We start from the raw sequence: 25,020 nt of genomic DNA, 5'->3' as shown, positions 1-25,020 counted from the left end.
TTCAGGCAATGGACTCAAACCAGGATCCAAAGAAACCTAAACAATGGGCACATGGCCTTTGGTTTAGACTCAGTCTGATCCTTATGTTTCCCTCCCCTTATGGTTTTGATCTATGGGCTACTTTTAAAATGAGGCTGCATTTTAAATTGCATTTAACCTGTATTTTAAATTGGGTGTTTTTTTCTATTATGTTTTTACTGTAATTTTACTGGTGTTAGCTGCCCTGAGCCCAGCTCTTGCCAGGGAAGGAGGGGTATAAATAAAATGTGTTGTTGTTGTTGTTGTTGTTGTTTATTTTTATTGACTGTGATTCACTGGGTGTTTGTGCCAATTACAACTAAGGTACTGTTCTGAAAGAAACTTAGGTTGTAGTCCAGCCACATTTCCCCTGCTCCTAATTAATGGGACCTAGAAACAGCAAGAAGGAAGTAGAAGAAACAAGGCATGGACTAGGGTTATACCACCTGCTAAGACGCACAATGGTGGTTATTCCACAGAGCACAGCTCATGGACACTTCACATGCCACCTTGATATAGAATTTAGTATATAAGGACACTAGGATACAGTGCTCCATCGTGACTTATTACTATGGCATTGCATGCTGGAACTTGTAGTCTCATCTCCACAGACAGCACCTGTGGTCTAATGATAACAGGAACAGAGGTGTCAGATGGCTGGATTTATGGAGGCCTTGGGCTTCTGCTTATCAAACAATGCAGCACCAGTACAAGCAAAGTTTTATAGTCCAGGTAATGAACAACAGGTTTTGAGAGGAGGGTTTGGAAAGACAAACTGTTTGAGTTGAAAGAAAAGTCATTCTGCAGCATTTTAAAAGGGCATGCAGTAAAGTATCCTAATCTTCTACATTATCAGAGAAACAATGAGGCCCATTAGATTAACAAGAGGCAGCAGGAAAGGAATGACTCTCCAGAGTGAAAAGAGAACAGATATTGAATGAAGACAGCACAGGTAATCATACATAAACACACACAAGCAGAGAGAGAGAGAGAGAGAGAGAGAGAAATGGGCAGAAAACAACCAACACTTATAGCACACCACCTCAAATTAGGACCCGAGGCCTCTTTAAATAAGGGTTCTGTTAATAACATGGCAGTAAATTAACTAGTACCCAAAGGCTTTCTTCCTCACCAGATGGTTCCCTGAGACTCTTGTGCATTATGGCAACTAAACGAGATTTCAAATTCTGGTTAAAAGCAAACTTTGCTTAATATTAATTATGATTTAAGTTAGTGTCAACATCACCCTGGTTAAGCCCAGGACAAATGTGCAAGAGAAGGCGGACTAGCTGGAGAGTCTCTGGCCCTCTGCTCATCTATTAAGCATGAAAGTATTTAGGACTTCTTTGGTCATACAGTCAAACAACATCAGTGTAATATGGGCATATGCACCTGCTAATTATTATAACTAATCAATTATTTTCATTGGCAGACCAGTAGTAATATCACTGATCTGGTAAGATGAGTCAGCTACACCAGTGGCAGCAGCATGCCTCAGTAAAAGGGAAAAAGATAAGTGTGCAGTTTCTACCCTCAACATAAATTCATCCAAGGACAACAGAAGGACTGTAACTCACAGTCTCATTAGCTGCCAAGCCACAGACTATGAGGTCCTCTGAAATCTTTATTATTTATTTGATTGGCAAGCTATATAGTTATTGGTTAACAAGCCCTGAGAGAGAGTCTTCAGGATGCTCATCTTCCTACTACAAAAGTCTTAATAAATAAACAATCTGCCAGAGTTCCTTCTGACAGACAAGTTAAGAAATATATGAGGCATGTTAGAAAGCTGTGTGTGTGTGTGTGTGTGTGTGTGTGGAGAACAAAGCCAGGGTGTTTGACAAGAACTTTCCTACTGACAGCTATTCTGTTTGGACAAGAGAATTCCTTGCAGTTTCAGTCTGAACTGAAATCTTTTCCCTCTGCGTAAAAAAAACCACACATTCCGCAGTTTCGAGAGCTTCCCAGAGGAACTCACCCTCTCACCTTTTAGTCACGCGATCAGCAGAGAGCCTCTCCTCCACTTTGCCTCCACTTTAGTGTTCCCTACCTAATTCCTGAAGCCTCTTGCAGAGTTTCCGTAGGCCAGAGCTGGGGGAAGGGGTGGCGGAAAGAGGGACTGGACAGGCAACTCAGCAGTGTCCCTTTCCGTGCTCAGCGAGGAGGAACAAAAAAGCATGAGAAGGGAAGGTGATCCAATAAAATAGGCTGTGACAAAGCAGAAGTCCCTCACCCCACTCTATCACAAAGAGAGGCTTCAGTAACCTAACAAATGTCCCCGCTCCTAGACTATTCTTTCTAATATTATAGGTTGTATCTACTATTCCCTCTATACACAAATGTTCAGTTGGAAATCTTCAGTAACAAGCCTCAGTTCTCTCACCCGATTCAGGCGACTCAGCACCGATCTCAGCCCACTTGCAACTTCACCAAGAAGGCCTTGCCCTTCACCAGGCAGAAGTTTATTATCCTCATGAACAGCTTAAATACAGTACCAGAATGCTGAACGCCAAATTGTTTCTGTACTTGATGTTGCGAGCCACGGGGGGGGGGGGGGATTGAACGAATTCCTATGCCCCACAAATAACCCAGAGATGCATTTTAAATAAAAGGACACATTCTACTCATGTAAAAACACACTGATTCCCAGACCATCCGCAGACTGGATTGAGAAAGCGATTGGGCCGCATCCGGCCCCCGGGCTTTAGGTTGCCTACCCCTGTTCTAGATACTCCTGGTATATAGTACTTCTGCAATAAAAGGGTTGGCAATTTTAGCAAAAAGCAATGAGGTGTGTAAAAAAAGCGCAGCCAATGACAAAGCAAGATTTGTTGGTATCCCGTACCAGAGAATTTTCCTACAAAGTACATGCACATACGTATACTGTATACTATTTCCTTCCAACACTTTATGCTGACTATATTTTTATTAGCTGTGTTTGTATTCCAGCTTTCTTCTATGGAGCTGAGAAGCACTTTTACCTCACAACAACCCTTGGAGTTACTGGAGTTAGGATAAGAAATTTTGGCTTGCTTTAAGATCCATCATTACAGTCTCTAGCTAAGAGAAGGATTTGATCCCAAGTTCCCCACAGCCAAACCCAAACCTCTAGCCACTAGACTGTTTCAACCCTCACAGCACTGAAAAATATGCACTCACACACCAAGACTGCCAATTCTAGTTTTTTTAAGGAAAAGTATATGGCATCCAGGAAACTTGAATAATTCTACCTAGACAAAAATGAGATTGAGAAAAAGCCATACAAATAATGGGACTTAATAGGCACATGACATCCGGCCACTTGATCTCCCTTGCTGTCTTCAAAATTGGGAGGTGAGAAGACTTGAAGGCCTGCAGGATCTATTTTGTTTTCTACTGAAATCCTAAGATCCATCAAGCAGAAGCAAAAGATACAGGCTTTGGTAAACAAAGTATGAGTCCAGGAATTTGTGAATGCAACTCACAGTCACTGCACAGAAAAAACACCTCCTAGGGATTCCCACCACCACCCACCACTGTTGCTGCTGTTAAACAACTAGGAATAAGAAATCACTGAGATAATGGGGAATTTTGGCTATGGATTAGGTATCCATCCTATATGTCTCCCAAGGTGTCTGAATATGAATGGGTGCTAGCCAAATAAACACAGATCTCCTGATTTCCCTCTGCCGCCAAACACATACATAGACCCCTGCTTTCCATATTCCTTTGCTCCTCCTCCAACCACTGCCATCAACAGACTGCAGAATATTTATAGCAGAGCATTTTAAGCAAGGGGTAGTTTTATATCATGGGAAAGTGACATTTTTATTGGGCCAGTAAGAATGAACTGATAATTAAAGCAATGGTTGCATTTGCCTATCTTGCAAATATGTATAGATTACAGATATGAAGCATCTAGTATTAGGCAATTCATGCAGAAGCTCCTGCCATTGGTCATTTTAAGAATCATCATTTTCCAGTGGCTTAAAAGACTTACTGGGTATGCACTATAGATTTTATTTCAGAGCCGATACTAGGTTTGGTGGGATGCTTTGTCTTCATGCCTTATACTTTGTTGTCCCACAAGATAAGTAATCTGCTTTATATTATACTTAAGTAAATTTCAGCTGCAATGGCAAAAACTGACTGCAGAATGCAAGGAATCATTAAGATACAGTACAGCCTATGCCCTAAGAGATTGTATCTCATGAGGCATCAGGCATGCTTGCCAAGACATGCTGTACCTATGTATACACACACAGCCGATCTATAGAGGCAGCTTGCCTGAATGCCCCTTGGGAAGACGGCAGATGAAAAACAGGCAGCTGTGGTGCAGGAAGAAGTTTTTGGCACTGCAATCTGCACGGCATACAGCAAGCCTGCTCTCTGAATGTACCCTCCACTCCGGCTCCTTTGCGAGCATCTTCAGCCTTGACCTTTTGCCAAACAGCTGGGCTGCTATAACCTCTCTAGCAGCAGGGTATGGTCTCCAAACTAGGGCAGAGCCAGCATTCCTCCCCACCCCATCCTCCGGTCCTTCCTTCAACAGGACTTTGCTTTGCTGAAGTCTGACAGGAGAACAAGGGCAAGCGTTGGGCACCTTGTGACACAAATCATACCCCAAACATCTGTCAGAAGCAATCACCATCTTCCTGTCATTTCCAGTTCCTTCAAACATGCAACAAAGAAAATGGGGGCAGGGAGGGAGGATGGCTGGAAGGCAGAACAACAGCTAGCAAGCATCACCATCACCGGTCATGCTTAAAGAATGGAAAACAGTGCCTCCACTGATTAGAAGCAGAGGGGTTCTCTTTCTATACTAAGGTACACTAAGAGGTTACCTACGTTATTAATTCAGCTGTTATTCCAAAATGACCTCCCCTCTTTGCCTAGCTGGCCTCTGCAGGAAATGCCAGGGTTTTCTACTGAAGCATACATACGCATACATATGGCATACATATGCAAACCACACCGTCTTGTTTACTAGTCTACCAGGTCACTGTGCTAGTTGTGAAGCAACTCTGCCTAGGTTTATGGATTCAGTACATGCCTATATACACACAGGAGTGTTGCAGTCTTGGCCTTGTTTATTTGCTTCATTTAAAATGCCGGCATTTTTTTGTGTTGGGCTTGTTTATTTGCTTCATTTAAAATGCCGGCATTTTGTTCGTGTGTACTAATTTTTTTTTCCTTACATGTTAGCTGCCTTTATAAAGACAAAGCAGGGTATAGCATTTTGAAATAACTGAGAGAAATAAGCAGTGAAAGAGGCCCTGCTTATCTGGGGCATGCTTCCTCACATAAGTTATTCAAGGGCACTTCTTACTTACATCTCAAGATTCCCCTTAACTGTGCAAATATCATCTTAATATAACTAAATATTAAATGAAATGGTATAATGGTATTTTATGTGATTCCATCCTTGGTATGCTTATCAGACGGAATAGGACTGCAACCAAAAACCCTCACGAAAGAATGCAAAATGATGAGTTCACAATCCTGCCCTCATAGCGAATTTACACACCAGCAGAGATATCACAGCAGGCTGTGCTAGAGGAATCCTCCTGCCAGTTTTATACCACCAGCACAAGGGGTAAAAATGGGTGACCTTGGTGAAAATCGCTGTTCCCCATCTTTTAAAGGCAAGCAATTAATGGTTACATGTGGCATGGTTCAAATGGGAAAACCTCTTGTAAGCCACCTGCTTCAGAGGAAGAATGGCCTTCAGGAGAACAATATCTACTTTTTGAACTGAAGGTTTGGGATCTGGGAGGCAAACTGTGCCTGCACACTTTCATTCTTTCTTTTTTCAGAGGCATGCTTGGCTGATGCATAATCTGGCACAGTTCCAGGGTCTGGAATCAGATCGTGAAGGAACAAGAAAATCTCAGGAAGAACCACAACACAAAGCTGTCCCTGGAGAAGTCAGATCCCCACAGCATGGCGGAGGCTGGGAATCTGAACAGGGCCCTGCCATTCCATTCAAGCTCACAGGCAATGGAATTTCAACTAGTTGTGATATTAACCTCTTCTAGCGCCTGCAGGCTGTCGCTCTTGATGCAAACAAGGAAAAAGTGCGGAGGGGGAGGGGGAGGGGGAGGGGGAAAGAGGCAGTCTTAGGAATGCTCTGGCTTATTCTTTGTGCTCAAGCAACTTAGCCTATTATTTCTTTTGGCCCTGTGAGGATTTTGAGTGCCTTGCACCACCCCAGATCAACAAACGGACATATTTTAGACCTTCCATCACTCCCATCTCAGTAAAATCACTGCAGTTACCCAACCAAAACAAAAAACAAAAACTCAACCATCCTGAGGGATATTTATTAATCATCTGCATGGAGTGTTGGTATTTTATAAGCCTGTATATGTTTCTAGCTAGCATTTCAGAGACGCTGTTTATATTGCAGTTGCTTTTTCCTAACAAAATCCAGGTTTATTGTTACCATTGGTTCTATCAGTGGGGGGGGGATTGGGGGTTTCTAAGCACTCAAAAGCCATCTCAGCCATCAAATATACCATTTAGCAATTAGCAGATGTGGAAAAATTGTAAAACAATTTGACATCACTGAGCTGGGCAAAAAAAAAGAGCTACCAGCAGCACTACATATATAAGCAGGAAGACGTCAACTACAGTCAATAGGGGCATGGCCTGAAGGCACATGATGCAACCATCTTGCTGAAGTTAAGCAGGTTTAGATCTGGTCACAGCACAGATGGGAGACAACCTAAGAACCCTATCAACACCACCATCTTCAGCTCCATCATGGAGGAAATGCTGGCTATAAATACAGTAATAAATGAAATACAGGCAATTCCCAAGTGAAAAAAGTGTATTTATTACAACTGTGTTCCCCTTCCAAATATCAGTTGCTTGCCCTCCTTTATAGATAACCACCAGACAGCTGGGCACAGGAAGGGGATCAGCTACAGCCCAGCTGGTTCTGCTCCCATTTCCCAGCTTGCCTCCGCAGCATTCACCAGTCCCTACCATAACAACCCCGCTAGAGGAGTCAATATCCCAAAGGCCCAAGCCATTCTGAACTGCTCTCATTAGCAGTTCTTCTCCACTGTCAGCCTTGGTTTGGAAAGGTCAGAAAAAGAATGGGATGTTTAAGAAAGTCAAGAGACATATAGGCTTGAACCTGCCATGCATGGTCAAAAATCTGCATAGAAACAGCTGCAATATCCAGGTTTTGTTTTTACATGGCACATTACATTGATCCCAATGAAGTTTGCTTCTAGTTAAGTGCACTTACCGATTCGAAGCATACCAAAATTGCTGTATACCAGGTGTGTAGCAATTTAATTGATGATGATCAATGATCAATTATCTTTATCTTTTTTTAAGACTTTGGAACAGCAACATCGCCTTCATTGACCCCATTCCCCAAAAGATGGTGCCCAACTGGCTGAGTTCGCTGCCACTCTAACTCATGAGAAATGATTCAAATGGAGGGGGCTCCATTTTGGTTGTATACTTCTCAGACCACCTGTAGCCCAACGCCAAGCAAGGCCATGCCCAGGTTACATTGAGATGGAGACATCTCTCCCTTCTTTCCCCCTCATCTCCAGCAGTGAGCGACTGCTACAGTTCCTCCAAGCAAGATGGGCTACTCACCACATCAGCCTGGTCTCCAGGTAAGGACCATGAGGGTGAGTTGAGGTAGATGGATATGGGAGGCAGGGTTGCCTTGGAGCTGCCCTTCCGTAGAATATGAGAAAGTTGGAGGCAAATGCAGAGTAGCCATGACAGTGCCGTGGAAGGGTAGGGAAACAACCATGATAGTATGGGGGGGGGGAAGGTTACCAGGAGGGCATCTTCTCCAGGGTCCCCTCAAACCTGGCAGTACAGCTGCATCACAAGACAACCAGTTCGGTTCTTTTTAGCTCTGTTCTAAACATTTCAGAGAACAAACTGCTGCTGCATTTCGCAGAAAGGCATATTTTAAGTTCCAGTAAAATAACTCTGTCTCAGTCTGAGATAAGCTTTTCCTCTTCTCCTCAGTTATTACCTGGCCCCTGCATAAAGCACTTCGCTCTGCCTGGTTCCTCTCCCTAGCTTTCCACCCTGTTCTGTTCTGTTCTGGCTGGAAGCCTGTTCCAGATTTGCCAACGTGCGAGACGCTTCTGCCTGCAGTGAAGGAAGGGCCAAATTTCAAGAGAGCTTGGATCCACTTTTCACTTCAAAGTTCCAAGCCCCACAATGTAGCAAAAGTTTTTAATTGCCTAAGGAGGAGCTAGCCTGGGAAAGCTGGAAGCAGTGAGATAACCGGAGTCTCGCTGAACCACAGAAAGCGGGGGGGGGGGGGGGGAGGGAGGGAAAAAATGTCTGAAAGTCTTCCAACAGAAACAAAACAAAGGGAAGGGAAACTATTTTTCAAGAGTGTGACACAGGCCTCTTTTTCACTCAGGCACCAAAGGGCCAAGAGTAGCCAATGAAAGCAGACATGCACACAGGAATCCAAGTGAAGCCCAGCAAATGCCATGTATGCGGACTGGCTTCCATGGGAATGCAAAGGCCATGGGAGAAATGGACCCAATACATCCGTGTTCTTAAAGGAAGACCACAAGCAGCCCTCCCAAGATCTCATGAAACTCAAGGTGCTTTAAAACAGGGTGAACATTTATGGTTCACAAATCAGTTCCGATTAAAAGATACTGTTATCTCTATGATCAGAATGTAAGAAGAGTTCTGCCAAATCAGGCCAAAGGTCTATTAAGTCTATCATCTTGTTTATAGCTATGCCCCAAAAATTGTCACTAGGAAGGAAGCTCACCATCAGGGCTCAAAAGTGACAGCCCTCTCCTGCTTTTTTTGCTCCCCTGCAACTAGTATTCACTGGCATGCTGCCTCTGGCCCTGGAGGTAGCGTGGAACCATCATACTAGAAAAACCATTTAAAGTCAGTGCCATCCCCTATACAACTTGCAGCAATGAATTTCATGAATTATGATGCAACTCTCAAATGTCCCCCCAAGTCCCCACTTGAAACTAGATCCTCTGCACCAGGGATGGGCAACCAGTAGCCCTTCAGATATTGGTGAACTACAATTCCCACCATCCCTAATCATGGGCCATGCTGGCTGAGGCTAATGGGAGTTGTAGTGCAACAGCATCCAGAGGGCAACAGGTTCCCCATACCTGCTCTACACACACACACACACACACACACACACACACACACACACTCCTGCCTGCTTTTGTGCAACCTGCCATTAACTGCCTTAGAATTTCTACACAGCCCCTAACCTTCACTTCCTGGTCTCCTCCACACACAAAATTAACCCCCTACCACTCTGGGGGGAACCAGAGAACTGGTGGAAAGAGCGATAACCTTCCCTTGCTAATGGACAATTTTAATTTCCATGCAGCAATCAAAAGTTTTTTAAAAGGCGGTCTGATTGCTCCCCAGGCTTTTGGATTATATTATCCTTATCACAAGGGAGACCAAAGCAAGTGGCATCAATTCAACAACGGCCACTGCAATCTCTGGCAATAAGAATTAGGGAAGCTGAATCCCACTCCTGGAAGGCAGAGCTAAAGAAGAGATGGCCAATGCATTCTCTAAGCCCTAGAAGCTACTTTTAATGTGACTTAAAACAAGCACAGAAGCTGAATCAAGCAAAGATCATTAAGGTGTAAATTCAGCCCATTTCACGTTGCATCAGCACATAACATATTTATTGAAATGTTCATAACTGCTACAGGCCACACGTAGTCACATAATATCAAGGCAGTCTAAATGACAGGACTTGGCTCCTTAAACACAAAACATGGATTGCATTTAAAGTGGGGGTGCTTCTTAATGTAGCTCCAAGCATATTTGCAACATCTTGATTACGTGGCTTTTGGCAAATACTGAAGACACACCTCTTTATCCCAGCTTTTGACACTTGAGTTGAGTGTTTTTAGGACCCACCTTATTTTTGTGTTGCAAGTTGTTTTTAACTGTTTTTAACGTTGTGTTTTAATTTCTGTGACCTGCCCCCGGATCCTTAGGGTGAAGGGTGTGTTAATAAAAACAACGCACACTGTTTTCCACAGCAAGCATATGAAAATGGGACAGCATATGCGTGTAAACATGCATCTTTAAATACACCTGCAGAATCATAGGAGGATGTCATCCACACATTACGACAGCCACAGAAAACACCACAGCAATACTGGTGGTGGTCATGCAGCTAAACGTTTGCCCTACAAACCATTGATCTGTTCTCATTAACAAAGGTGGCTGTAACCCAACCACTGGATTCCACTGGACTGTGTGGCCCAGTCACAGCACACTATGATCCCCTGAACAAGGAGGCACTGTGGATAGTGAGCTTATGGGACGTCTGCTTCATGAGACTCTGGCACCAATTTTCTGCAGGCCACAACACTTATTTGTTTCCTCAGTTTTCCCAACAGCCTCTTGACTGTCTTAAACTTTGTCATGTTTTTCAAAGCCGCCTTTACCAGTGACAAGTGGGAGCTGGTATGCAATTAAAAATATATACACTGTACAATTACGAACCATGTATTTTTGAATGCTCACATATTTCCACAAACCGAAAGGAAGCCACAAGTTATCACGTCCTTCAATCAATAAAGTGTAGGGAAAGCATCCTGGGGCCAGGATTGTCCCACATTATATCAGTCTGGGCTCAGCCAAGGGCCTCATTGCCAAAAGCAGACAGCTCGGCGGCTTGCGCAAGAGAAGTTTAAAATACTAACATGCACACAAAATTTAACACTTCCTATTTTGGAAAAAGTTCCACCAATCCCTGACATGTTTCACTGCCTCTTTTCTCCCCTCAGTTTTGCTGGAGGCACTGGCCTGAAAAACAGGTTTTTGGCTTTCTGAGAGAACGTCTTGCTTGTTCTCCCATCGGAGGTGGCAACCCCATTTTTGAAACATCAGGGATGGAAACAACAATGTCACCGAAGAACAGGTCAAGTCAACGGAGCTCCCAGCAGTGCTTTGAGGATCAGAGCCTAAAGCGCTCAAAGCAAAAAGTCTTGTTTATATGCCTGCACTTCTAGGAATGAAAATGACTAAGGTAGGGGGAATGACATGCAGAGGAGTGAAAAATGTACCATAGTAACTCAAGAGGATTTCACAGGGAGAGCTATTCCTAGACAAAGTGTCTCTCATCCTTTTCACTATAACATCTTGACATTATACATTTAATAATCTAATACACGTAAGCTGAAATCCTATGCAACCTTACTCAGAAGATCTGGCCTCTATGTGGAGAGATGGAGGGAACGTTGGGTACGTGTTGATGGGGGCAGTGAGGCGGATTTGTGAATACAGTCGTACCTTGGAAGTTGAACCGGAATCCGTTCCGCAAGTTTGTTCGACTTCCAAAATGTTTGGAAACTCCTGCAGCCAATTGGAAACTATGTAAGCCGCATCAGATGTTCGGCTTCCAAAAATAGTTCACAAACCAGAACAGTCACTTCTGGGTTTGCAGCGTTCGGGAGCCAAAACGTTCAAGAACTAAGCTATTTCAAAACCAAGGTATGACTGTACCTGATCATGTGTTTCTTGGGGAGGACACTAGGGGCTTGGAGGGGATGGGGGGAAAAGCCCAACCCACCACATCGCTATCCAGTTGTCCCCCCCCCCCTTGCATGCAGTCCCCAACCCATTGATCATTACATTCGATCCTAGGGGCAGTAAGTTTGCTCAACCCCTTGAGTAAAGCTTCATAAACACAGTGCTTTTTCGGGGGAGCACAGGGGGACGCATACCCCTAAACATTTTGTGAATCTAAGTTTGGCCTCATTGAGGGGCAGTATTTCAATATGAGTAGGAAAATGAGAGTACCCCCTAAACATTTATTTTAGAAAAAAAGCACTGCAGACAGATTAACATTTCTCTCTCCTTCCTTCAGTCAATCAGTGGAGCTTTGCTTGATGGATAACAAGTAAAGATCTTGGGACTCAGGTCTCTTAAAGGACCTTCTGAACAATACAAACATGCATCATCTTCCCCCTCCTAATAGAAATATGACTGCAGGTAAGTAGCTCAAGGATTGTTTCTTTCCTCGTATCCTAAGCTGGATATGCACCATTCCCTCCAACCACAAAAGCCAGGAATAATTGAAGCTGTCAATGTTCAACAGAAATAAACTTCAATGCTCCTTTAAATCTTGATCTTAAACACCACTGATGGAACTTGAACTTCTTTAAAAGCAGTTTTTATGTCTGTTACATTCCCTCTCCCCCGGCTTATTCTACAAAAGATTAGAGGTGGCATCCATTTATTCAATTTTAAATGAGCTAACAGTTTACTCCACAATCCTCCCAAAGGCACCTTCACCAAGATTCTGCAATATGCAAATGTTTCTACATGCAATTGACTTAAAACCAGAGTTAACCAAGTAACACATTTTAATCCCCTGACAATCCTAGAGCCATCCCTTTATTGTCAAGGGGACTGCTCCCTTGGAAATGTAAGTATGTGTTGTGGGACCAGCCAGATATGACAGATGCAGTCACATTTCTTTGTTCATGCGTCTGCCTGCAAGGTAGTGTAATGAGCAAGGTCGCGTAATAAGATAAACTTTCCCCTCCCCTCTCATCTCATTGCACTGCCTTGCTGCAGGTATTTTCCAGTCCAGCAGCGGTGTTGGAAGTAAGTGGAGTTAAGGAGAAAAGTGCCTGGAAAAACAGAGGGTGGGTCCTAGTATGTAATGCCAAACCCGTGGTTTGAAGTTGGCTTGCTTAGCAACCAACCATCATTTGTTTTAAATCAGCATTTCTGGTTCACACATGTAAGCCAACATTCTTTGAAAATGAAAGTGACCTCGGCAGAAATCCTCCTATCGCTTTGGGAAGGATTCAACTTCCTGCTAAGGCGATCACTCCCTCATTTTGGTTTGCCAGATGGAATGAGCCCCCTCTTCCCCTCCCCCCCACATGCTGTTCCAAGTGTTTGCCTAACAAACCCCCAGAGCCAATTTCATGGGGTATTGCGGGGGGAGCCCCATTGCACAAGCGTAAGTCTTTATACAGGGCTTCTACTGACAGGACTCATTAGTTGAATCCCGCCCTTTCCCCAGGCTTGCTGAGGCTCACCCACATAGTGCTAAACCATAGTTTAGTGTTATGTGCAATTAGTTTTTAGCTGTTAGGATTTAGCTTCACAAACCTATTTTCTTGTTTAAAAAAGGAGAGTGTGAATGCTTTAGAACAAAATCCTATCGACCGTTACTTGGGAGTAAGCCCCTTTGAACTCAGTGGGACTTACTTCTGATTGGGCACTCAGCATCTTGCAGGATCGGTTTCCAAAGAGCCCAGTAAGGCACAGTGGGCCTAGGCGATAGTGAAGTCAGCTCAGATTCTATGTTTAGTTCACTGTCTCTGAATCGTATGAAAACAAGCCTCTCCCATTGTGGAGGACAGCTCTGCTTTAGTGAACTCCTAAGAAAACATGAATCACTCAACACTTATCAGTTCAAAACACCCGTGCAATTAACAAGACTTCTTTTTTTCCTATGGTATAATTATATACATTTTAATGCAATTACCACCCCTGTATTTTGTACATTAAACAGTAGGCAACCAAAGGAAGAGAGAGGCACTTTATTTTTCTTGGCTGAGCATTCCTGAAAAATAATAATATATTGCAAAACTGACTTGCCTGGTGATGCTGTCTCTACAAGATTTTTAAAAATGAAATGAAAAAAATACGAGGTGAGGAGGAGAACAAGACAGAACGATGCTAAAAAAAGAATTAAATTGCAAAAAAATGTCCCACATTTCTCTGCTGCTATAGGGAAAGTTATGGCTTGTGCAGGATGCCACATACACCAGCAACTGGGCCCTAGCAACCTCAGCACCTGTGTCAAATCCACCTCCCTCCAACCCTGCCCCCAACAGCCATTGAAAAGTAAAAGCAAATAAATAAAACAAATGACCGTCAGTCAGTTCCCCCAGTCCCTGAAGCCGAGGTCATTAGGCAGATTAAAGTTCCCAAGCTTTGGCCAGAGGCACAGTTAGCAAAGTGCAGTTAAAGTGCCCAAATTGGATTACTACTTCTCCTCGGTCTCAGTGCCAACTTGGCCAGCAGATTGGATGTGTGAGATAGGAAAAGCGGGGCGGAGGGAGTGGGGGGGGGGGGGAGAGCCCACAGGCTGCTCTGCAAGCTGTCAGCCTTAGCACAGTGGGCTCCTGCAAGAGCTGAAGAGAAGAGCTGGAGCTGCAGAGTCAAGACTGTGTCAAAGACGCAGGGGGGTTCTAATCAGGCAGCGGGAGGGAAGTGCACTCTGTGCACCCTCAGAGACACATCTAGTATTATTTTGCCTGTGACATGACCAAGCCCTGGCGCTGAAATACATTCCGGGGCCTGACACAGCCACCAAGTGGGAGGCAATGCTTTCGGCAGAAATAAAGAGTCGTCTCCCTGGAAAGAAATGATAGCATTTCCAGAGGACCTCTGAGGGAGGATGGATAACAGCCCACTTCAACAGAGGTTTACGGAGAACCAAGCAAAAGCCAATCTGATTTTACCCGGCAGGCCACCTTGTAGAACGTCCATCTTTCATACGCAGTAATAGTCAGCGTTTTTGATCCAGGATCAGAGCAACAGGTTTTTACTCTCAGTGATACAGGCAGGCAAACGTAGGTACTAACAATGCCACCCAAGAGGCTGTGAAGACCAGAGAATGGGTTTTCCAGTGCGGCTATTTAAGAAGCATTTATGTGCGTACCTATCCTTCATGGTCACCTGAAATAGCAGGCATCAGAGAGCAAATTGCTGCTCGGTAGCAAAGGAATTTTCAATGTTCTGCAAGAAATTGGGGGTGGGTGTTTCTATAGCAAGCAGGAGTCACTGGAGGATTGGAGAACAGAAAAGAGCAACTGCCAAGGCAGGAGGCAAAAGAAAGGCCCACAAGTGGAAACTGTGTCTCCTGACTCAACATCCCACCCCACTGCCATCAGCTCTTTTGCCCTCTCTCTCCTGCCACCTCTAGCAAGAAAGATAGATAGAAGAGAGAGAGAGAGAGAGAGAGAGAGAGGGAGGAGCGCAGAGCACTCCACTCTTCTGTAGGTGGTTTCTACCTTGCCACACTGAGGCAGGGTAAAGTATTACAGTAAGCCCTTTGGCAGAAGAAAAGCAAAATACACAAGATTTCAGATTCTGCAGAGTATTCCTTCCCCTCCCCCCAAATCCCTTAATGTATCAGAACAGTAGGAAGAGGTCCTCAAATGGATATAACAAGTAATTTAGTCTACAGTTCCAGCGGATGGCTTCGAGGGCCATGTGGGCAACTCACTCCCATCAGGAGCAGCACCTCAACACCTTCTACATGCGCTGCGTCAGGAAGATTTTGGGCATCACATAGCTGGACAGAGTCTCAAACAAAGAGACACGTTCTCCTCAACTACATTCCTAGCATGTTCGCACTTCTGTCCAAGCTGGCTTGGTCATGTCCACAGAATAGAAGATGAGAGGATCCCCAAGGATCTACAGGGAGCTGGCTTCAGGCACCAGGCCCATTGGCAGACCAACTCTGTGATACAAAGATGTCTGCAAACATAGCATAAAGGCTAGCAGCATTAACCCCACCATGTGGCAATCCCTTGAAGACAACCGCAGCGCCTGTTGACTATCAGTCAGATTGTGTATCCACAGTAGTGTCCAGAGGAGGAATGACCACTGAGAGGAGGCACAGAGAGAAGGAACGCCATGATGCATCTGCAGCAGCACAACTGGATGCCTTCACCTGCCCCAGCTGCAACAAAACATCTCTCTCCCGTGTCAGTCTCTACAGCCACAGCAGGCATGGTAACTCTCCAACGTTTTGCCTTCACCTCCAAAGGTTCACTCTTCCAATGTCTCCCAAGACAAACTGATGCCAACAAAACACATGGGCCTGCACACACTCCTCAGTTCTCAATAGTAAATGAGGACTGCAAACACTCCCAGCCTATCCCTTCCACTTAATGCTCCTCTCGCAGAGTTTACAAAGAGAAAATACTTTAAACAAAAGACTCAGATAATATTGGCAGCTGTAAAATGTCATCACTTACAAAACTAATCTTATGGAGTTTAATTACATAATATTATGAGATCATCTAGCATTTTCACTCACCAGAAGTGGAAGGGAGGAAAACCCTTTACATTTAATTTAGGCTGAGGTTTGACATCTGAAGTTCAGTGACTGTTCAGGCAACTGGAAGGGAATTTCAGCATTTTGTTCCACAGAGAACAAAGAGGAGAGGTTGGGGCAGGTGCTTTCTGTGCCCCTGCTAAATGAGGAAAACCTCCAACGTATATACTACTTGTTTTAAACAAAACTCTCGATGGTCAGTTAATGTTTCTCCGGTATCTAAAAGGCATTTGCCTGGGGTTTAAAGGGTCTGGGAACAGGGGATGACATAAAAGCAACAGCAGCAAAGGTCAAGCTGGAACAGAAACACATCATCCAAAAGTAATGGCTGCTCCAGGAGGAAATGCACAGACATGACTGAGCTTTTTATATGAGGAGCAGTGTGGTTTCTTTAGCTCTTTTCTAAACACACGGATTGACCGCCCCTAGAAGTGCTGAGCGGCTGCTCTTCACAGGGTGAAACTGGACCCACACCTCTTAGCAGGTCAAAAGACATCCTTTATGAAAAGGCATTACCCACGCTTGAGATGAACTGAATTTGCTAAGTACACCTTCCTTTTATCCACCACTTCAACATCCTACCACAAAAGGCTTTTGATCAAATAACACACCCAAATATATCTGGACGAACAAGTTGTGTGCGTTTACACACACAAAAGCGAGGCATATGCACTCACAGTCTGCCAGCTGCCAGAAGAATCGCCTTGGGTATCAGAGATAGGCAACAATGAAAAATCCATGTGCAACACCATTAAATCCAAAAGCAAATAGCACCCTCACATATGCCTTTCTCACTGCTACCAATTCCCATGACAGAAGGTCACTTAACATAACACTAGTTGCGTGCTACCACTATTTAGTAACAGTGACAGTCTGGGACATATCCTAGGGCGCTTATTCCAAACATGTGGGGCAGTGGCTAGACTTGTGATACCTCAGTGTCATCCATTAGAACTGAACCCACAAGAACACTCCCCTACAGATACACACTGCAGGGGAGTATTGGTACTTGTGGGGCAAACCTGTATTTCAGTGAAACTTCACCACCGTTACGGGTCATCTCTGAGGAATCGCAAGAGTTGGAGGGATCTTTGTAGGCAATCTAGTCCAGCCATTTGCTCAATGCAGGAAATTCAGGGCCAGGGCATCCCCAAGAGATGGCTGCCCAGCCTCTACTTGGAAGACCTCCAGTGAGGCAGAGCTCATCATCAGGTAACTGGTTTCACTGTTGGAACTACTCTTAGACTCAACTAATTTCTCCTAAGGTTCAGCTGAAACCTACCTTTGTATAACTTAAGATCCCATTCTGCCCACTAGGGAAGCAGTGTTAGGTACTTTTAAGAACAAAGAACAACCCAACTCTGCCTCCCTCCCACCAAATCCCTTTACCTTTAACATTAAAATTTTGTATTGTGCCTTTCCCCCATTTAAACCTCACAACAAACCCGTGAGGTAGACTGAAAGTGACTTACCCAAAGCTGGCTATTAAGCTTCACATAGCAGACTGGAGATTTCCCACTAACCACTGCCCCACATCACACAGAATATGGCGTACCACAATCAGACTATAGGCAAGTAAGGTTCACCACTGCACTAGATGTTTATTGTAGGGTGATGGATGTAGCAAAAACAATCCCATGAAATCACACATATTGTGGCACACACTGGAGCAGAAAGTGGAAAACCCAGGGTCATCAGAGAAACTTATGTCTTAGTATATCTTAGAGAATCTCCATGTTTGGCAGCAACCATGTTTACCAAGACTATATTGTTTTCCCTGACATGGGAAGCACAAACAGACACATGTTCTTAACACCCATACAAATGAATGCACAAGGTTGTGCCTTAAAGTGACCTTCTGATAACATGTGCAAAAGGTTGGGCAGCTGTCATTCATATTTCACTGCTTCAGAAAACACCAGCGTACCTGCAGCAAACACAATCATGATGTATAAAAGGGTGGAATCACTCCCCTGTGTGATAGAGCAGTCTTTCCCAACCTGGTGCCCTCTAGGTGTTTTCAATTCCCATCAATCCCATGCACCTTGTTTGCCCTTGGAAAATAACAGTAAGCTAGTGAAGATGCTGAACTCTGGGTGTTGTATGCTTCCAGAAGGCCACTCATCAGGAGGTCAGTTGCAAAGCATTACATCTATTGCATAATCAGAGGAAGCCCAACAAAAAGTAAATCACAGGATATGTTCCACTGTGGTGGCTCAACACTTCTCAGTCTAGTTTTTACTTGCCACTGATTTCTCTATCTCTTTGGCTAAGTCCCCCTAGTATTTTACCATTATATGACAGCAAGGTTGAAGACTGGAGGAAATGTGAATGCAAAGGAGCATTAACAGATGTACACAAATGTCTACAGTTGTGGGTGTGGGTGTTTGTCCTCACAACACCCCAGTAAGGTAAAGCAACACTCTTGCATCTCACTCCACAACTTATAAAACAGAGATAATAGCATGGTGCTCTCTTTCAGGGGTACTGTGAGGATAACTGCGTATGTACTGCAGGGCAGTTAAATTTCTATGGATGTCGGCTTGGTATAAGCATCTCGGATAGGTAATTAGTGCCTCTGGGGCTTTGTGTGCATTTGTTCTATTACAAAGGAGACTGTTAGGGATAGTGATGTGGTTCAAAATAAATTTGAGTCAGATGTGACGCCAATAACTGCATCCTGCAAGCAGCACTCACACTGACTCCAGGGGGCATTTGCCTACTTCAGTAAAAAAAGGTGAGGTTCCTCAACTGAACACCTTCCATTCAGGCAGGAAACAAGCCCCCTTACCAACACAAGTGGCAGAGGGCATAAACTAACGCAGAATTCATCATCAGTTCAGGAGTCGTTAATAGCCTCCAATTCCCCAAAATGCACACTGTTCTCATAAGGCCTCTAGCACTGCCTTCCATTCCAGCCCCAACTCTCCCTGGGGAGGGGAGGAGAGGAGTGAGCTGCAGTTATTTTTTAAAAATTGGTAACCATGCAGGAGACACACACACACACCAGGCTAGGCAGCATTTAAGTTGTGTGTGTGTGTGTGTGTGTGTGTGAGAGAGAGAGAGAGAGAGAGAGAGAGAGAGAGACACAAATTAAATTTCCTAATAATTAAGGCTGCACTCCTTCACTTAACTTGTTAGAAACAAACTCACCTGAAATCAGTGGCATTTGTTTGCATGTTTAGGATCAAGGTAAAAACCACAATTCTCATAAAGTGAAATCAATAAACTGAGTGAGTGACTGTATGGAAACAACTGGCTTAGCAAAGTAAATAGATCTGATGATGTGATTATCATGTGGGAAATGACTGTTTGTTGGGAGAACACTGGTTTTTAAAAAAATAAAATGATGTGGGGAGATCCAGAAAAATAAAGTTTACATTCAATATACTATTTTTGAACGTTCTATTAAAGATAAATTAATAACATTTTACATGAACATATAAAGCTGCTTTATACTAAATCAAACCCTTGGTCCATCTATGATGCTGAAGCAGGTGTGCATCTGGTCAGTGGATGGGAGACAACCTTTATGAATTCAACATATGCCACCTTGAGTACCATGATGGAAATAAGGTGGGCTATAAATGTAGAAAATAAATACTTCTAGTTCTGGCTCTCCAGCATCTCAGGCAAAGGGGCTTCCAAGCACTGCTACTTAAGATCCCTTTACTTAGAAATGCCAGGAACTGAAGGTGGGACTTTTTACATATAATGCAAGTGCTCTATGGGGGAGTGACGGCCCCTCCCCTAAATATCTGAAAACGATGGCACTTGCTAGTGGAACAAGCAGTCCAGATCTCAATAGGGAATGTTATCAACAATTGGACATTCTGAACGTAAGTACATAGTTTAATACACATTCTAATTTGGCAGGAGGGGTGTTTTAGTGTCCCTGAAAAGCTTGCTATGGTATCACACAAATGGGACAGAACACCCAGTAATCCAACTGTGAAAAGCAAGAATTGCCCTCTGGCTATTGTTTTTGCAAAATCTACCAGAGAGGAATACATGCATGTTAGGCACAATGGGATCTTAATCCAAACAGGCAGATCAGGTTAAAGGGAGGAATCAGCAGGATCCAAAACAAAAATACAGATCCAGAGTGCAACACAGCGGATTACCATCTAGCATTCCCCACAGCGTCTTGCTCTGTTACACGATCACATATTTTGGATCTAAACTTCCTTCCCACCCACACAGACTCAATATTGTCTCAGCACCACCAGCACTGTAATTTACTAATATAAAACAAGTTGAACTATGCAAACAGTCTGAAGCAGAAGATTTTATTTTTAAGCCTCTTCTCTTTATAACCCACTTAAGAAATTATCTCTGCCTCTAGCTGCAAGTTGTAGGGGGATGGCCTGCTAATTTGCTTTGATTTCCTCACTCTGCACAATTTGGTCACAACCAGTATCTTAAGAGAGAGATATCGAGTCACTCATTTTACCCACTGAGTACATACAAAAGACTTTGAGATTGTTCAGGAAGCAATTAGATGCTATACAGAGGGAAATGATGTTTTCAAATGAATAACCTTTGATGCAGTCAATAGCCCTGTGCTCATCCTTTGCAGATCCCTCTTCCCCATCATTGCAACAACAAAAAATGGATGAATAATTTTTATTCCACTGAAAGGGCAATAACCAACTGTATTCTAAGAAGTCTGTTTGCTTACAGATTTCATCTTAAGGGAGGGGGGAAACTACTTCCTAAAGGCAGCTTTCGATCTGAACTTTTCTTCCTGCTGTGTTTCTAAAAGGATTATTGTAAATGTTAATTTGTACGATATTGAGGATACTTCCTTCAAAACACGTGGGCATGAGGGAGTGGGGAAAGGGTTTTTAACTAGAAAGGCTAAATCCCACACCTCTTCCTAATTTACCAGATTCCTAACTAGGTTCATTCTGTAACTACTGACCTCATGTAAATTCTGCCTATACCCTCCTTGCTTCACAATCCCCCAGTCAGAGCTGGTCAATCCAGACGCTTAATCAATATGCATAAACACACGGCTAAGGTGATGAGAGAGAATTTCACTAGATGGAAAGGAAGAATGCACACACATAAAAAAAATCAAAGGCGAAAAAAAGGATCAAATATTCATTTATTGATTGGACCCAGACCACATCTGAATGTCTGCAAAGCCCTGCACTCAAATATGCTGGAGCCTTGCAAGTGTGCTTTGGACACAGATTTTATACCTGTATCACACACACACACATACACACGTACAGAGGACCCAATAACTAGAACAGTGGTTCTAGGAAAGCAATTCTGAAAAGCAAATATGCAAGCAAGAGCTACACTCTGTATAAATGGGCTTATTTTTATTTGAACAAATTTATTATTTGCCTAGACATTTACCCTGTCTTCCCGAAAGGGTTCAGGGTGGTTTACAACCTCCAGTTTTTGTTTAATGTAAAGGCTTATACATATGCATTATGGGTAACACCTACACACAACACACAACAGCCTCTCTTATTCACTCCACAGAGCTATATTTATCATCTGGGTGCAAGGAGGGTTGCTGTTGGGTGGCAGAGCTTCGGAGCCTTTCCTAAACTACACCATAATCAGCAAGAATAATTCATGAATGAATAACCCATAATATGGTGCTACGTGCTTTTCGAAGGGCTGTGCAAAGGCTCCTTGAATTCTTACAGCACTCCTGGTCCACAGATTCTCTCATTACCAGATGGGGGCAGGAAAAAAGGGGGGGGCTATTCTGCTTAACGAACTAGGCTATACAACAAGACCCATCAGCAGCCGCCACCCTTAATACCAATGAGGGCAGTGTGGGGTTGGAGTCACTGGACTGCTGGCTGGCCAGATTAGCTCCTGCTTGCCCATTAAGGAAGTTGACAAGCAAGGAGAAAGCGGTTTCCTTTTGGAAGGAGGAACTCTAGCAGGCTGGGTGGAGGAAAGCCTCGCGGCAAGGAGAACCAAGGTGTGGGTACCGACATCCTGCCTCACAGCAGCCAGGCAGCCCCGCGGGGACCCTTCCGGCTTGGCTGGGGCATCTCTCGCTAAGCTCACGGGGCTTCTTCCCAAGCCAAAGGGACGACTCGCTTCCCAGGCAAAGTTCTTCAACTCCGGGCGCCATGAGGGACGGATTTAGGGAGAAGAGGGTCGAGCAGGCTTGGGGCAATGACGCCAAAACTAGGCTAGGGGAGAAAATGGTATCCCCCCTCCCTTTAAACTTGCTGTGGGTTGCAAGATTGTGCCCTGGGGGGGGGGTCCTCTAACTGCCCGATCTCAGCGGTCCACCGTCCCCGACATCCCAATAAAAGGAAAATAGTAATAATAATAAAAAATCTTTGCGATCAAACTTTTCCCCTTTGCAAATCAGGAGAGCGAGAGAGGGAGCAAGGGGGAACGGCTGGTGGAAATGACACGACCATCTCCACCGGGTTCATTGCGCCGACGAGGATGACTGGAGAGTTGAGTCACTTTTCGCACTGCGAAGCCGCTGCCCTCCCCTCGCCAGCAAAGACAGTATCTATCCAAAGCCAGCTTCTCTCTCTCTCCCCACACACGCACACTCTCCCCGCACACCCCCAAGGAGAAAAGGAAGGAAAAGATGCAATACAGCAGGCTTGCCGAGCCGCTCGCCAGGCGCCGGCCCCCCTCCCTCCCTCCCAGCAAGGCGGAGGCAGGCAGGAGCCACAAGCGCAAGGTAAATGCGGAAAGAGCTGGCAAGCGGCAGTCGGAGCGCCACGCTGCACCCGCGCAGCCACACACGCAGGCGGCCGTCCTCGCTCAGCTCTGCTGCAGTTTTCTCCCCCCGCCGCCTCCAAGCGAGCTCGGTCCTTGCCTACTTTCCCCCCTTCGCCCAGGCATGGTGTGCCGAGGGGTGTGTTTGCGGGAGGAGAAAGGCAAAGAGAGAGACCTCCGCATGCACGGAACCAGCGCGGCGGCACATTTTTAGTGCCTCCAAAGCTCTCCAAGGAAGCGCTGCTGCTGCTCCTCGTGCTCGGCCGCCGCCGCCCTCCACCCCCGCTCGGCTTTCCCTCCCCGCCGCGCATCTCTTGCTGGCGTCGCTGTTACAACCACATGCGGATCCATTCCAGTCCTTTCCATTCCGTTTCCACCACCCGCCCCTACGGCCGCCGCTAACCACGCGCGCACACACGCCCTTCTCTCGCGCGTCGCAAAGGCTGCCGAGGTGCCGCGTTCGCTACGCACACTTTTTAATTGCCAGCGCTCCTCCGCGTCTCATTGTCAACTCTTCCCGCTCCAAGCCTGCCTCGCCGGCCACATTTCCCTGCTTCCTTGCAGCCTCTCTCGCTCTTCCTGATGCCGAGATCCCCTCGGGAAAAAGCCTTCCGACCACACCATTCCGGGCTAGCGTTTCTGGCCAAGCGATGAGCCGGTCCCCTTTCTCACCCCACCCCCATGCCACATTGGTGTGTGTGTGTGCGCGCGCTCGTGCGTGTGTGTGTGTGCTCGTCTCACGCGCTTTCCCTACTTTACGATCTCCCCGGCACACACAGCGCACATACCAAAGACACCACCACCCCAAATAATAGCAGCGCCGTGGCGTCGGCGCCGCCGATGCCACCCAGCAAAAGAATCCAGCAAACTCCTCTCTCCTCCCGCATGCAAAAGAAAGGAATAAATCAACTAAATGGAAAGCGGGTCTCTCGCCGCGTCTGGAACCGCAAATCTCTGCCCCCCACCACCTCGCCCCCAGTAAAACAGAAAAGGCTCCCTCCGAGCTAAGAAAGGCTGAACATCTCCCCGTGTGTGTGTGTGTTTTGTGAGTGTGTGTCTCTTGAATGAGGCTCAACTATCTCGGAGCTAAGCCAGGGAAGCGGAGAAAGGCGTTTCGCTACGCTCTCTCAATCCTCTCCATGCAAACCACCTCTTTCGCGTCTTCCTCTCTGCAACGATCGCTTGCTTTTTTCAAACAAAACAAACATACAAAAAAAATGCCCACCCCAGAAACGTATCCACGGAAAGCCTCAAAGAGGAAAGTTAGACGGGGTGACTTACAGCTTGAATCGGAGCTTGCTTCGGAGGCGCCTGCCATGATTACATTCCACACCGAACAACCCCCGCGCTGCAACTCCGGGCTCCGCGCTCCACTTGCTTTTCTGCCGCCGCCGCCGCCGCTGCTGCCCAGCATGAATGGAAAGGAATGCAGCGCAGGGTTCCAATGGAACTCCAGCCTCGATCTGACTTCCCAGGGAGGCAGACGGAGAGACACATTCAAAAGGGGCTGCAGTCGCTGCTCGGCTCGCCCGGATTCGGCCTCTAGAGGGCGCCCACACCTGTGCAGACCGGCGCGCTAGAGGAGAGGAGGAGGAGAGAAGAGAATGAAGAGCAGGCGAGGGGAGGCCCGCAAGCCGAAGTAGGCTGGCGCGCTCTTAAAGGGGCAATGCCGCCCGAGGAGCCTTAAAAGCGGTGATGCTCGCAATGGCTTGTCGGAAGAACCGAGGGTGCCGCAGGAGGCGGGGCGGGGAGAAATGGTCTCAGGAGCAAGAATGGGTCGGCGTTCAGTAGCAGCAACACTCAGGACGTGGGAAAACGTGTCTTGCTTTGCTTTGCAAGGGGATGGTTGTCCGGTTTTGCAAAGGGATGCAAAAGCTGCTTTGGCTAGGACGTAGAGCTGAATTAAAAGGTTCGCAGCAAATGCGTTGCAGGCTGAACCGCGATCGTGTCATCGCCGGTGAAAATCCCCTTGCCACGGAGAGCTGTGAGGCATGGGGCACAATCCCCGAGCGTTTCTCCTGAAGTAAATCACGCTGTGTTCAATGGGAAATAGGAAGCTACTTTTTACTGCTCCGCCCACCTCAGTACTATCTGCACTAACCGGAGGGGCTCTCCAGGGTTTGGGCAGAGCGGACATTCCTAGCCTTAGCTAGAGACGCCAGGAATTGAAGCTGCAACCTTGTTCTATGCCTCAGAAT

The 25,020-nt window shown here is 45.6% G+C and overlaps 1 protein-coding gene and 1 long non-coding RNA gene across 5 annotated transcripts in view; one reads left to right on the top strand and one right to left on the bottom strand.

The window, feature by feature from the left end:
* Positions 1–24,389, bottom strand: part of PLXNA1 (plexin A1) — a 303,518-nt gene extending 279,129 nt beyond the window's left edge. Inside the window, exon 1 of one of the 4 annotated variants that reach the window (XM_081852276.1) lies at positions 24,104–24,389. The gene's annotated coding sequence lies outside the window, so the exon portion shown is untranslated. Of the gene's footprint in view, positions 1–23,293; positions 23,509–24,103 lie in introns of those variants that run through there. The other 3 variants (XM_081852274.1, XM_081852277.1, XM_081852275.1) reach the window with 3 other exon arrangements.
* LOC309337468 lies at positions 645–2,015 on the top strand. The gene is made up of 3 exons (XR_014154331.1): positions 645–750; positions 875–970; positions 1,451–2,015. It is a non-coding gene; the product is annotated as an uncharacterized lncRNA (long non-coding RNA).
* Positions 24,390–25,020: the final 631 nt, after the last annotated feature.

Source organism: Podarcis erhardii (genome assembly GCF_964252035.2).
Source record: "Podarcis erhardii genome assembly, chromosome: 2".
NCBI classification, from domain to species: Eukaryota; Metazoa; Chordata; class Lepidosauria; order Squamata; family Lacertidae; genus Podarcis; species Podarcis erhardii.
Note: the sequence above shows the minus strand (reverse complement) of the source record. Positions and strands in the feature narration are given on the sequence as shown.